Below are 12,939 nucleotides of genomic sequence, written 5' to 3' on the forward strand. Positions count from 1 at the left end.
CTAGCAAAGACAAATGTACTTGTCCTTAACTTTAATTTAAAACATACTACATCTTCAAAATACTTTTAGTACATATATTATTAGTATATTTTCTGCAATTGATTGAAAAGCCAAGGAGAACTATTTAAAGGCGGCCTACAAGGTGAATACAATTGGGCCGTTTCCCTTTTGTTGCTATCAAGTACAAAATATCTGAAATGCCTCATAGGGCAAGGGAAGAGAAACATATTGGTCTTTTAAAAAGACATCCACTACCTAAGAAGACTTTCCAGCCTTAAAACTACACACCTCCCCAAAAAAAGGTATCAGAACTGCTGTAAATAAGACGCTTACTTTGCTTATGTTAACACAACCATAGCTGCTGCCATGTCCCAGGGGATAGCAGTGGTTGAAAAAAAAAGTCTGGAATAGACCCAACCTCTGACTATAGAACTCATAATACTAAGAATCAAAGAAAGTGCAAGCAGAGTAACTGTGTGGGAAAGAACGTTAAAAAAATCTGCCTTTAGCACATCCTTAAGAACTTAACATCATTTCTCCTTTAATTAAGAAGACAACACCCTATCCTTTATACTTCCAGCAAAACTAACTGCTCGGTAACAAGATTTTGACATAGTTGGAAAACTGTCAAGACACAAGCAAGGGCTGAGGAAGAACTTCAAACATATATATGTTTGACTTAAAATTTTGACATGGCTGGAATATTGTTACCCAGAACATATGTGACTAGCCCCAATTTAAGAAATGTTTCATGGTGTTTTAACTAATCTCTATTCTAACGCATTTTGTTCTTACGTAGAACTTCACAGGTTTAGTCACAAGCAATAGTCAACTGTTTTAATTGTCTTTATCATGTTTACCCAGTATGAAAGTTTATCTTTACACATAGCACTTTAGTAAGGATTTTATCTCACTTCAGTAATAGTGATGCCTTTCCTTTTCTTGAGTAGGGGAGGGGGGAGCCTTCTATTGTACAGCTGCTATTACTTATAGGTGTTGAAGATAGGATGGGATGAAAGACTACAGATCTGTTCAGTTACAAGCTCTCTACTAAACGATGCTCTGAGTCTGATCCTAAAAATCAAGTATTTCACGGCCAATTAATCAATTGTATAAGAATCCTGTCAGGTGCTCTGAAACATCAAAGGTTCAGAGGTACCTAATTAGCTTTACTCTTCTACTCCCAACTTGAGAGAAGTGAGAATATTTTATAAGGATAGCTAGGACATTAGGGTTGTGTTGTGCCAATTTTAACTTGTACCAACCAATGACTAGTGGCAGCTCATCACTTACTGTGTTAGCAAAAAAGAGCTGGCCAGCAAACTGTCAGTTGAAAGAAGGCCTAGGCTGATAAGAAGTGGCATGTGAATTAAATACTTTCCCTTTCAAAAGCTACAACAAGCTTGTATCATAGTAGCTAGGGTCAGAAGGGACCTGAACAGATCATCTAGCCTGACCCCCTGCCACAGGCAGGAATGAATGCTGGATTCACAAGACCCCAGACAGGTGATAGTCCAACCTCCTCCTGAATATGCCCAAGGTAGGGGCGAGGACCATTTCCCTCGGAAGTTGGGTCCAGATTCTGGCCACCCTAACTGTAAAATACGGCCTTCTGATCTCTAACTTAAACCTATTCTCCATCAGCTTATGACCGTTGTTCCTCATCACCCCAGGTGGTGCTGGGGAGAAAAGAGCTCTGCCTGTTTGCTCTTGATCTCCCCTGATGAGCCTGTAGGCAGCCACTAGGTTCCCCCCTCAGCCTCCTCTTACTGAGGCTGAACAGGTTCAGGTCCTTCAGTCTCTCCTCATAGGTCCTGTCCTGCTGCCCTCTCACCAAGCGGGTGGCCCTCCTCTGAACCCTCTCCAGGCTGGCCACATCCCTTTTGAAGTGCGGCACCCAGTACTGGACGCAGTACTCCAACTGCGGCCTGACCAAAGTCACGTAGAGGGGGAGTATCATCTCTCTGGACCAGCTTGAGATGCACCTTTGGATGCATGACAAGGTATGGCTGGCCTTGCTGGCTGCAGTCTGGCATTGGCGGCTCATGTTCATCTTGGAGTCCATAATTACTCCAAGATCCCTTTCCACCTCTGTGCTTTCAAGAAGGGAACTCCCCAGCCTGTATGTATGGTGTGGATTCCTTCTCCCAAGGTGCAGCACCCTGCATTTGTCTACATTGAACCCCATTCTATTCCTGTCTGCCCACTTTTGTAGCCTGTCTAAATCTAGTTGCAGCCTCTCTCTCCCTTCAAGTGTGTCCACCTCGCCCCACATCTTAGTGTCATCAGCAAACTTGGACAGCGTGCTTTCCACCCCCTCGTCCAAGTCGCTGATTAAGAGGTTAAACAGTGCGGGCCTGAGGACCAAGCCCTGGGGTACCCAATGCTCACATCTCGCCAGGTTGAGTACAACCCATTACTCTCTGGCTGCACCCCATCAGCCAATTTTTTACCCATCCAACTGTGCAGGCATCAATGCCGCAGTCACTTAATTTATTGATGAGGATGGGGTGAGAGACCGTGTCAAAGGCCTTCTTAAAGTCTAGAAAGACTATGTCCACAGCAACACCATCATCCAGGGATTTAGTTACCTGGTCGTAAAAGGCAATCAGGTTGGTCTGGCAGGACCTGCCTTTGGTGAAGCCATGCTGATTTCCCCCGAGCATGATCTCCCCTGTAGGCCCCCCCATAGATATGCTCCTTGATGATCCTCTCCAAGAGCTTCCCAAGCACCGAGGTGAGGCTTACAGGCCTATAGTTACTTGGGTCCTCCTTCCTCCCCTTCTTAAAAATTGGAACCACATTAGCCAGTTCCCAATCCCCCGGCACCTGGCCAGATGACCACGAGTGCTCATCCAGCCGGGCCAAAGGCTCTGCAATGACCCCTGCCAGCTCCCTCAACACCCTTGGGTGGAGGGCATCTGGACCTGCAGATTTAAAAATGTCTAGCCCCTCCAGAAGATCCCTAACTACATCTGCACTGACTGAAGGTTTGATAGAGCTATCCCCAAGATTGTCCCTTCCTCTGGTAGGTGGGATATCCCAGTCCCTGTTCAGGAAAAGAGAGGCAAAGAAACTGTTAAAAATATCAGCTCTCTCATCTGGCGTGGCCACCAGATTACCATTTGTGTCTTGCAAGGGCCCTACATTGCCTGGTGCCCTCTTCTTGCTCCCAATGTACTTGAAAAAGGAGTTTTTGTTGTCCTTAATCCTGGACGCTAGCCTGAGTTCCATCTCTGCCTTGACCTTCCTAATAGCCCTCCTGCACTCCTGGGCCGAGGAGGAGTACTCTTCCTTGGCGATAATTCCTCCCTTCCACTAGTTGTATGCCCCTCTTTTAGTCCTCAGGCATTGCTGAATGCCCTTGCTGAGCCAAGGGGGTTTCTGAGCGCTCTTACCCACCTTGCTTCTCTCAGGGACTGTTATCCTTTGGGCCTGGAGGATCACTCCCTTAAGGTACGACCATCCCTCGTGGGCTCCCATCTCCTCTACCTTCTGGGCCCTTAGTGCCCCCCCCACTAGTCTCCTAAGCTCATTGAAGTTGGCCCTTCTGAAGTCAAGGGCTTTAGCCTTGGTATGAGCCCTAGACGCCCTGCGTTGGATAGTGAAATCCAGCAGGTGATGATCACTATTGCCCAGGTGGTCAAGGACCTGCAGTCCCCTCACCAGGTCATCCCCCGTGGCCAGGACCAGGTCCAGCAAGGTGTTACCCCTAGTGGGGCCGTGCACTTCCTGGATAAGGTGAAGGTCCCGTATTACAGCCAGGAACCTACACGAGCAGTCAGACCTGGCTGTCTGCTCCTCCCAGCAAATGTCTGGGTAGTTTAGGTCACCCAGATAATAACATCCCTTGACCTAACCGCCTCCATAAGCTGACTGGAGAAGTCCTGGTCTAGATCTTCCCCCTGGCTGGGTGGTCTGTAGTAGACACCCACTGTAAGGTCCCTTTCGCCATGCCTCCCTCGTAGTTTGACCCATAGTGTCTGCCCAACCTTCCTCTAACCTGAAGCTAATCCTTGATGATGTGAGGTACTCTTTGACATAGAGTGCAACCCCCCACCTTTCCTCTCTGTCCTGTCTCTTCTATATAGGGTGTACCCCCAAATGCCTACTGCCCAGTCATATGTAGGGTCCCACCAGGTTTCTGTGAGCCCTACTAAGTCTGGGTTCTTACTTGCAATCGGGAGGCATAGTTCCTCCTGCTTATACCCCATACTACGAACATTCGTGTAAAGGCACCTGAGGCCTCCTGAAGGCGCTCGTGCCTTCCTCCCACTCCCAGGACAGTTGTGGCCTCCTGCTCCTTGGACGTTTATACTTACCTGTGCTTCCCTTTCTCTTGTCACCCTGCGTGCTGGTGAAGCATGCTCTCCACTTGAAGTGGCCCCTTCCCCCGGTGAAGTTAGTTTAAAGCCCGCCGTACGAGATTAGCCAACCTGGAGGAAAAGATACGTCTGCCGTTAGGGGAGAGGTGAAGCCCATCCCGCCCCAGCATGCCCTCCTTACAAAAATCGTTGTCAAAAAACCCAAAACCTGCCTCTTTACTCCTTGTAAAGAGAGTTGGACTCAATCAAGAACATGAGCTGTTCTCAAACAAAACTTTTGATATAAAGTTAAAAGAAAGATGCAGCCTGCTTCTCTCTTCCTGCAGAATGAGCAGTTTGATTCATTATATGGAGTTTTTCAACAAAGGCAATTCCTGTGGGACAAATTTGTTTTCTTCTATGCTACAGGAGTTGATATTGCTTCAATCTTACAATTTCTAAGCAGTAAAAGTGAACCATTCTGAAATGCTTGTTTTTAACTGAAACACCAGCCAACTAGTTTGGGTCAATGGAATCATCCTCCTAATCCTGTTTTAATTAGTAAGACTACCAGCAACAACTCACTCTAAAAATCTCAATTCCCTGTTAAACTCCAGCCATGCCAGCTGTTGCCTTAGGTGAACTGGCAGTACTAGTCAACTTCTTCTTGGAATTTTCTAATACTTTAGCTCCCCTTGATTGTTCATAGACTTCTAACACTTAAATCCTGTGGTTTTGAAAACCACAGGATTAGATGTGGAGAATGGGATGTGGAAGATAGGAAAGAGATGCAACATTAGTTGAAGTCACAAGGCGGTTCAGTGGAAGAAATGAGAACCTGGGTTCTCAATCCAAGAGTTAATACTAATTGATAAGAGTGTAGTGTTTCGGTCAATGCATATAAACTGTACTAGTTCACTTTCTGAAGCTTTTCACAAGCTGACTTTTTTCCCCCCCCAAATTTAACTTCAGAAGTTAAGTGTGGTGTAACATTTAACACAGACTCAATCCAAGGCTGACAATCCAAGGCTGACCTTTCTTAAATTACTATTTTCAAAAGAAGAGCATTTCAAATATTTTAAACATGAAGCTTCAAAATGTCGGTTCCTGTTGGTGGCTTTTAGCCTATAGCTTACTTTAGTACTTGCTCTTCAAGACCTTGCTTAATATTAAGCTGTTGCTATTTTTGGAGTTCACTAGCTACAAAACTGGATTAGAACTGTGACCTCTTGTTTTGGATGACTATAGCTTCTGCTATAAAAACCTTTAGCAAAACTGAGGCTTGCAAAGCTTTGCTTGCACAGCTACATCACCTAGGCTCTAGCCAATGTAGCCATGCTGGCAAAAGAAACATGCCCGAATGTATTTCTGCTGATTTAGGTTTCTGTTATTGAAAGATCGTTTAGCTACAGCGGGAGAAATGTGTGTGCAGCTATACATTATGGTTGAGCGGCTACTTTGGTGCATCTATAGTGACCAGGGTGAATTTAATTTAAATCAAATGCATTTAAATTACTAGTCAGAAAGCCTTGATTTAACCACTATTTTCTACAAAATGTGCATTCTTGTTGCTTGATATTCTCTATTCATTTGGCCTCTTGAAACTGCACTTTTAGAGAGAGGTAAGGGCTTGACTCTGTACACAAACTTGCAAAGGGACTATAGGGCTGATGGGTAGGTGTGGTGGGGCACCCTCCACTTTAAGAGGCTTGAGCAGGCTGTGGAGCAGCTGGCAGGTGCAGTTAGGCAATCGCATGACCACAAGGGGACCCCCGGATTGGATGAGGGATGGATAGTCAGGGTATAAATCCAGGCCCTAAGAGCAGAGACGGCAGTTACATCCAGGGAGCCAGTGGAGCAACATCTCAGCCTGAGGAGAGCAGTTTCCAGAGCATCTGGAGGTTAGAGTAGGAACTATGGGGATAGAAGAGGTTCCTGGTCCTGGGTAAGACCTGAACAACACCCTGCTGGGGCTGCCTGTGGTGGGGCTGCTTCCAGGAAATACTACACCTGTGCATCCCCAGCAAAAGGCAAGGATGGGGTGCTATAAAGCCTCAGCCCCTGCTGCCTTGTGGGTACCACCATGGAGGAGAAAGGCCATATGGTGAGTTTGAGATGCCCAAGGCCAGAGAGGGCCAGAATCAGTCCAGTGTGTGGGGCAGTAGGCCCAACACCCCATTGGAGAGTAGGGCCTGAATTGGATGGCCTAAAGGTCTCCAAGCATCCGGGACCAAGTGTGAGAGAGGAAGCCTGAAGGACTGTATGGAGTAGTATCAAGGGGGCCTGAAATACAGAGTAGGGCAGAGTGCATGTGGCCAATGGTGGGGCAAAAATGAGTGTGACCCACAGAAAGGGGCAGTGTGAGTGAGGCCCAGTTATGTTGGGCCTCCTACATGCACCCCCATAGGGATATAATCCAACCCTGGAGAGGGCTAAGTGAGTGTTCAGCTGTTTGGAGGCCATCTACAAGGCATGAAACACGGTAAAGGGGAGGCTGGAGCTGCGTATTTTGCCTTCGGCATCATGGCATCCTCCCACTGACATAAAATTTGATATTAATGTAACAGCAAAGGCAGGGCAGGATGCCTTAGACTAGTGGGTGGGCTGATGCCATGACTGGCCTTGAGACCGCCCCCTGTCACAGTAGAAAATCAGGGCTGTTATCTCTCATCTCCATATACTACTGTTAACGAGGATCTTATCTCTAGAGATAACAAATCCGCAGTTTGAGAACTAAAACTAAACATCACAGAGATGCTTAATGGGATTTCTAGACTGAGCACTGAGTCCCATTGGGTAGAGTGGTTTTCTTTAATATTTATTAATCTATAGAGGAGCCTCGGGGGAACCCCATTAGATTGGGCTCCTAATGGCCTGTTGTGACCTATTTATAAAACTTTTTCTAAAAAGGTTACATGACTATATCATCCCAAATAGTATAAAACTAGAAGTTATAATCTATATTCCATGATACCTTTGAGCTTTAACATATCTTAAATTAAAACCATCTTTACAGCATATAGGTTTAAAACAAATCTTTAAAAAAAAAAAAAGATTGTTTTTAATTATTATTTTTATCCACCCTGGTGACACAAATACATCATGTTAAAAATGCCCTCGCTACTTCCATTATCACCGTGAAAAAAACAACATGATCACTTTATTATGATTACTAAATCTGCCCTGTTTTAATTTTATTTTTACTTTCCTATTATATTGCTTTATCTATTCTTGTATCATATACTATGTTTTATTTAAACTATGCTTTCACCAGTAACCACACTTCATATTTTGTATTTTTATATTTTATATAATTGTATTGTACTGTTTAACAAAAGCTGTAAATTACTACTGCTAGACCTGCATTGGAACAAGTGGCTGCAGCATGAAGGTTCCTTCTGAACCTAAGCTGGTTTCAGACCGGTTCCCAGCAAACAAAGCTCCAGACTGCCACCCAGCCACTCCCTCCCTTAGCAAGCTAAGTTTTTCTCTACTGCCCTGTCCTCCCTTCTCCCATACTTCCTGTCCTCCCTTCTCCCATACTACCTGCTCTTACTTCTTTCAGGAAAAGAATCTGGAAGTGAATAGTTATGCAAGAGATGTCTTAAAAATACTGGCCATATTAACAGATGACTCATGGTATGGCTCACTGCATGTAAAGGCATCTATCTGGATTCCAGTTAAGAAGAAAACTGATCTGAGGATAATAACATTCAAACCTGAGGCACTGTTCACCTCTCTCCAAAGGAAACTTCCAATTGTTCCAGCTTCCCCACCCCAGTTTTCTATCACTTCTCTTAAACAGCCTGCTTAAACAATTTGAGAAAACAAGTGGTGTTTTAGATATTGCACTGAGCAAGCGTGTTATCTCAATGCCTAGAAAATAAATGCCCTGACATTCTTTAAAGATCCATTTTGGCTTAAACTGACAGAGACTACTTGAAAGACATGAAATCTGTCCCTTCCCAAAAATGTTGCTCCAATTGCCCCCAAGTTTTCCTGCTAACTTGTCTATTTTTCTTTTTTTCATCCTTGTATCAAACAAACAAAACTTCCAACAAGTGCTGGGGGGAAAGAGTAGGGAAAAACAATGCAAGTGACCATGTATAAAGTATTGTCAAAGCAAATTTCGCTCAGTTTTATTCTAATATTTCATTTCTAAAAAAAATGCAGTATTAGTTTGCTTTACTATTACAGCAAAAGAAGGTTTTTAGACGCATCATTCTCAGCTGAGTTTCCTTTAAAGATTTTGTTTTCCTTCAGCTTCCAAAATTGTATCTTTCAATGAAGTACAAGAATCTTCGTTTCATTTTTCTTGCAGGATAGATATTGGCATCCTTTAAAAAGCTTTCATTGCACAAAGCATGCTAAAAGTATTAACTGACAGAACCATGTACTCAACACTAAAAGCAATTTCCTATAAATTCAGTAAGTGTTTGCTATTATCCATACCTGAAATCTTAATTGCATCCTAAGTGCTTTAGAGATTTTTTTAGATTAATTTCGATTGTGTTAAAGCTTACAACATTATTCCTGTAAGAAACTGTAAACTGCTTGAGGGGGAGAGGAAGAAAGATCAAATGCTGCCAACTTAATATTCAAAAGGAGTGTATTTTTCTGTCAGCGTCATAGCTGCTTCTGATCGTTGAGACTCCTACTAGTCACATACTGACTCCAAGCAACTAAGTAGGCTAGAACAAAGACAACTCTTCTGAAGTTGATATCCAAAATTACAGAGCACTAGAGCTACAAACTGTTTTTAAATCTGCTTTCTAGCTCACTGGTGTTCTTCATAATGCTACCCTAAGCCTTGTGTTGCCACAGCTTCAGTCTAACATTTTTCTATCTTCTCTCCCTTGGGCTGGATGTATGGTCAAATGCTTACAAATATAGACCTCCTGTCCTCCTCTCCTCTTCTTCCTCCCCACCCTTGTCAAAATTATTCAAGCCTCCCGTTCTTTGGTAGAATATATGGGTGAAACACATTTAGGGAAAAATTATATAAGGGAAGTCTCAACCACTGCATGAAGATGCTGGGGAGGTAGTGCCACACTTGAACCTGGCAGAACCAAGGAGTCAGGACCCTTCCTGCCTGTTTGCAGAACTGATCATCAGCATCCTCCTGAGCTAATGTGCAGGAAAAGATAATACAGCTTAAGACTCTATAAAGTGAAGGGTGGAATGCAGCCCACCCCTCTTTCCTAACAGTCAGATTCCTGAATATGAATTACAAACTCAGGTGGAGGGTATTGTAGTAATGGCTGTTATATACCTGCACAGAAGAGAATTCAGTGCTCTGCAATGCTCAGCCCCCAACAGCTATTAAATTATGCGTTGTCACAGCATCTCTCCACTTGCCTGATAAAGAATCCTGCCTTACTATCACTTTCTCCTCTCCAAATGTGTACAAAAAACGTTTCCAGTGCTAAAATATTTTACTATTATAAATAAGAGGCAGAGTTCAATTTAATAAATAAAAACAATACAGGGGGCAACTCAAAATCTACATGCTAGAATATACCAACAAATACTTTTAGATTATTATTTTTTCAACTTAAATGTGTTTATTTTCCAAAGCATTCCTACTATGCAACCTGTTTGCTTCCTACTTCTACTTTCTAAACAGTATTATTATGAAGATTATACCCATGTTACCTTCAAAAATATTCAGCTGCAAAATCACCGTTGTCAAGAGCATGGTTCTTCTTCAACTGCATTTCAATTCACTGTTAATCCCATAGAAATCATTAACTTATTCTTTGAATACTGAGACTACGTTTTGCTTTAACAGAAATCCTTTCCAATCTTGTGTTTACACTGTTCAGTACATTTAAACTGCTTAATGCTTTGCCTGTTGCTTTCCTAACCCTTCCCCCACACACACACACACAACAGAAATATGTTTGCCGACTTGTTCTGTACAATTGTAGTAAGTTCCTTCTTCGCTAGGTATTGACAGAAATAGCTTGCAAGCAGCGTGTACCCACTCCTATAGATAGTAGCTGCATTGTCAGACTACAGAACACAGCAATTCGGGGGGGGGGGGGGGGGGGGGATGTGCATGTGTGTGCACGCACGCATAATGTAAAAAGCAAATGAGTCTATTTTTGTTTTGCTTGAAGAGCCAGGTCTCATCTTTGTCTAACCCTTACTTGTAATATGAAAACCAAAAAGCTTTTATTTTGATGTGTCAGAGTTATTTGTATACAATTGCTACTCAAATCTGGGCAATTTTTACTTGTATTTATAGGCACCTGCCATGCAATGTCACCTAGTTCAAGCTGACACTCAAGGTACAATTTCCTGCACATTTAAACTAAGTGCCAAAAGGAAATGCCTGCCATTCCCCTATATGGTCAAAACAAAAAACTTAAAGGTTTACATCGTATAGGAGAGATTAAGCAGAACCCAAGATCCCCTGGCACCTGCCTGTTAGTAATACTTTGATTCTACCCAAGAACAAAAGAGCTTATACAAGCACTTTTCTGTACAAAAGCCTTCATCATATAACTTGCACCTTGGAGGAGTTGAACTCAGACAAACAAACAAACAAACAAACACACACCTTTGAAAACGTAGTCAAAATAGTCACATTTACATTTGCAACTCAATATAAATCCAATGCTATGACTTAACTGAAGTTCAGAAAAATCCTCCAGGTTTTTATTACCTTTCATTTTAATTTAGTGCCATGATACCCATGAACTATAAAGAACTGAATCTCCATGTTAGTCACAAGCTTCCTTTAAACCAGGGATTCAAATTCTCTCTGTAGGACCGAATCCAAGCATGTTTTCTCACACTGACAGACAGCTGTGTGGTCTGGTCTCTCTCCCCCCCAAGGTTGAGCACTACAATTGACTTATTAGACACTTTACCATTAATAATTTCCTGTGCCCAAAATGAAACTGTGCACGTACTTCTAAAAATGCATCTTTTTAACCGAATATGCTCATTAGTTTTTATAACCACTATGTCCACACTGAGCCACTACTGTTAACCTTCTCTGTTTTAAATGTTTTAATGCAGGACAAGCTTCCTAGTTGAATAATTCACCCTCTTCACTTCAGTACTTGTCTCTCTTTTGGCCACTGCACGCTGAATTAACTTGAGCTGAATTAACTAGGAGACAGTCAATGTATGCTGATTTTAGGAGACAGTAAAAAAAAATATTAAGACAGAACTTTTTAAAGGTGTCAGAAAATACCATACTCTCTTCTATTCAAAGCACAACAAAAATAAAGGAAACGGACTGTCAGATAAGGGCCCAAACCTGCAAACTTTTAGTAGTGTTTAATTCACAGATGCTAGGGTCTGACAGGACTTCAACACATCACTGAGTCCGACCCCTCGCCTGGGCAGGAAAGAGCGCTGGCACCAGACGACTCCAGCCAGATGCCTATCCAGCCTTGTCCAGAAGTTGCAAAACTAAAATTCAGCTAATTTTTTTTTTTTTTTTTAAAGTAGCTTCACTTGGAAAGTATAACCTTTGCAGAGAGACCAGACGAGCAAAGCCGTGAAACACGTATGAGGCGGCTGCATCACCATCAGCAACATATTCGGAAACTCGGGTTCAATTCTGCTTACGCTCAACTACCGTGCGGCACGCACATCTCTCTCTCTCGCCAGGGGCCGGCCTGCACCCCCGACGGACCTCGCCGTACCTTGTGGGGGGACAGACGGACAGAGCCCAGGGGAGACAACGTCCTTACACCCGTATCTTCATCCGAAACCCTACCGCCTCGGCCCTGCAGCAGGAACGGCTGCTTCCCTGACCCTAACTCCTCTACTTCAGCGTTATAATTAAGCGCTTCTCATAACTGCATCTCTGATGCCTTTTCCAAGAAGAAACTAACCACGAAAAAAACCCAACCCTCCGATTTGGGCAGCATTGAAGTGTCTCACCTGAGGCAGCCCCCCCCCCACGAAGTGCCAGGCGGGTGCCCCAGGCTCTCCCGGGCGGGCGGGGGATGGGGGTGGGGGGTACCTCCGTGCCCAAGCCGGCGGGCCCGGGGCCCTGCTTCCCGCCCCTCAGCAGCGCTGCCCCGCGCCCGCGGCGGTAAACAGGATGTCGGCCATGGCGCGGCGCGGGATTCCCCCGCCCCCCTCGCCGGGCCGGGCCCCGTCACACTCACCGGCTCCCGCCGGGCGGCGGCAAAGGAGGCCGAGGCCGCCCCGCGCCGCTCAGCCGCTGCCCCGCATGGCCCGAGCCGCCGCCGCCGCCGCCTGCGCTGGGCCCGTCCGCCGCGCGGGGTCCGGGCGCCGTCGGGCTTCGCCAGCGCCTACGTCGCCGAGACGCTGCGAGCATGCGCAGGGTGGCGTTAAGGTGGAGCCGGGAGCAGCGGGACACGCCCCGCGGAAACGGGCGGGGCGCAGCTCGGCCCCGCGGGAACCCTCGCGGGTGGTCCTAGGCGGGGGCGAGTTGGGACCCGGGCTCCCGCAGGGCAGGACAACGCGGGCTTGGCAACGCGCCGAGAAAGCCGGGGGTTTGTGGAGGGGAGCAGAGCAAGAAGTGAAGTGTTGTCCACGTGACTTGGGACCCGTCAGTCTGGAGACGAGGAGGCTCGTGGGGGTGGGGGGCAGCCTGCCCTTGTACAGCAGGGGGAGGTGAGAAGAGGGGTAACGAGGTCTAATG

The 12,939-nt window shown here is 45.2% G+C and overlaps 1 protein-coding gene across 2 annotated transcripts in view; it reads right to left on the reverse strand.

Annotated features, from left to right (window-relative positions):
- The window catches only part of JAK1 (Janus kinase 1), a 99,251-nt gene extending 86,684 nt beyond the window's left edge, over window positions 1-12,567 (reverse strand). The window contains exons 1-2 of one of the 2 annotated variants that reach the window (XM_006272602.4): window positions 12,440-12,567; window positions 4,323-4,436 (exon numbers count right to left, since the gene is read on the reverse strand). The gene's annotated coding sequence lies outside the window, so the exon portion shown is untranslated. The remainder of the gene's footprint in view (window positions 1-4,322; window positions 4,437-12,439) is intronic. The other variant, XM_019489121.2, reaches the window with a different exon arrangement.
- Between the last annotated feature and the right edge of the window lie 372 nt (window positions 12,568-12,939).

The sequence above is a fragment of the Alligator mississippiensis genome, chromosome 5 (assembly GCF_030867095.1).
Source record: "Alligator mississippiensis isolate rAllMis1 chromosome 5, rAllMis1, whole genome shotgun sequence".
In the NCBI taxonomy this organism is placed as follows: domain Eukaryota; kingdom Metazoa; phylum Chordata; order Crocodylia; family Alligatoridae; genus Alligator; species Alligator mississippiensis.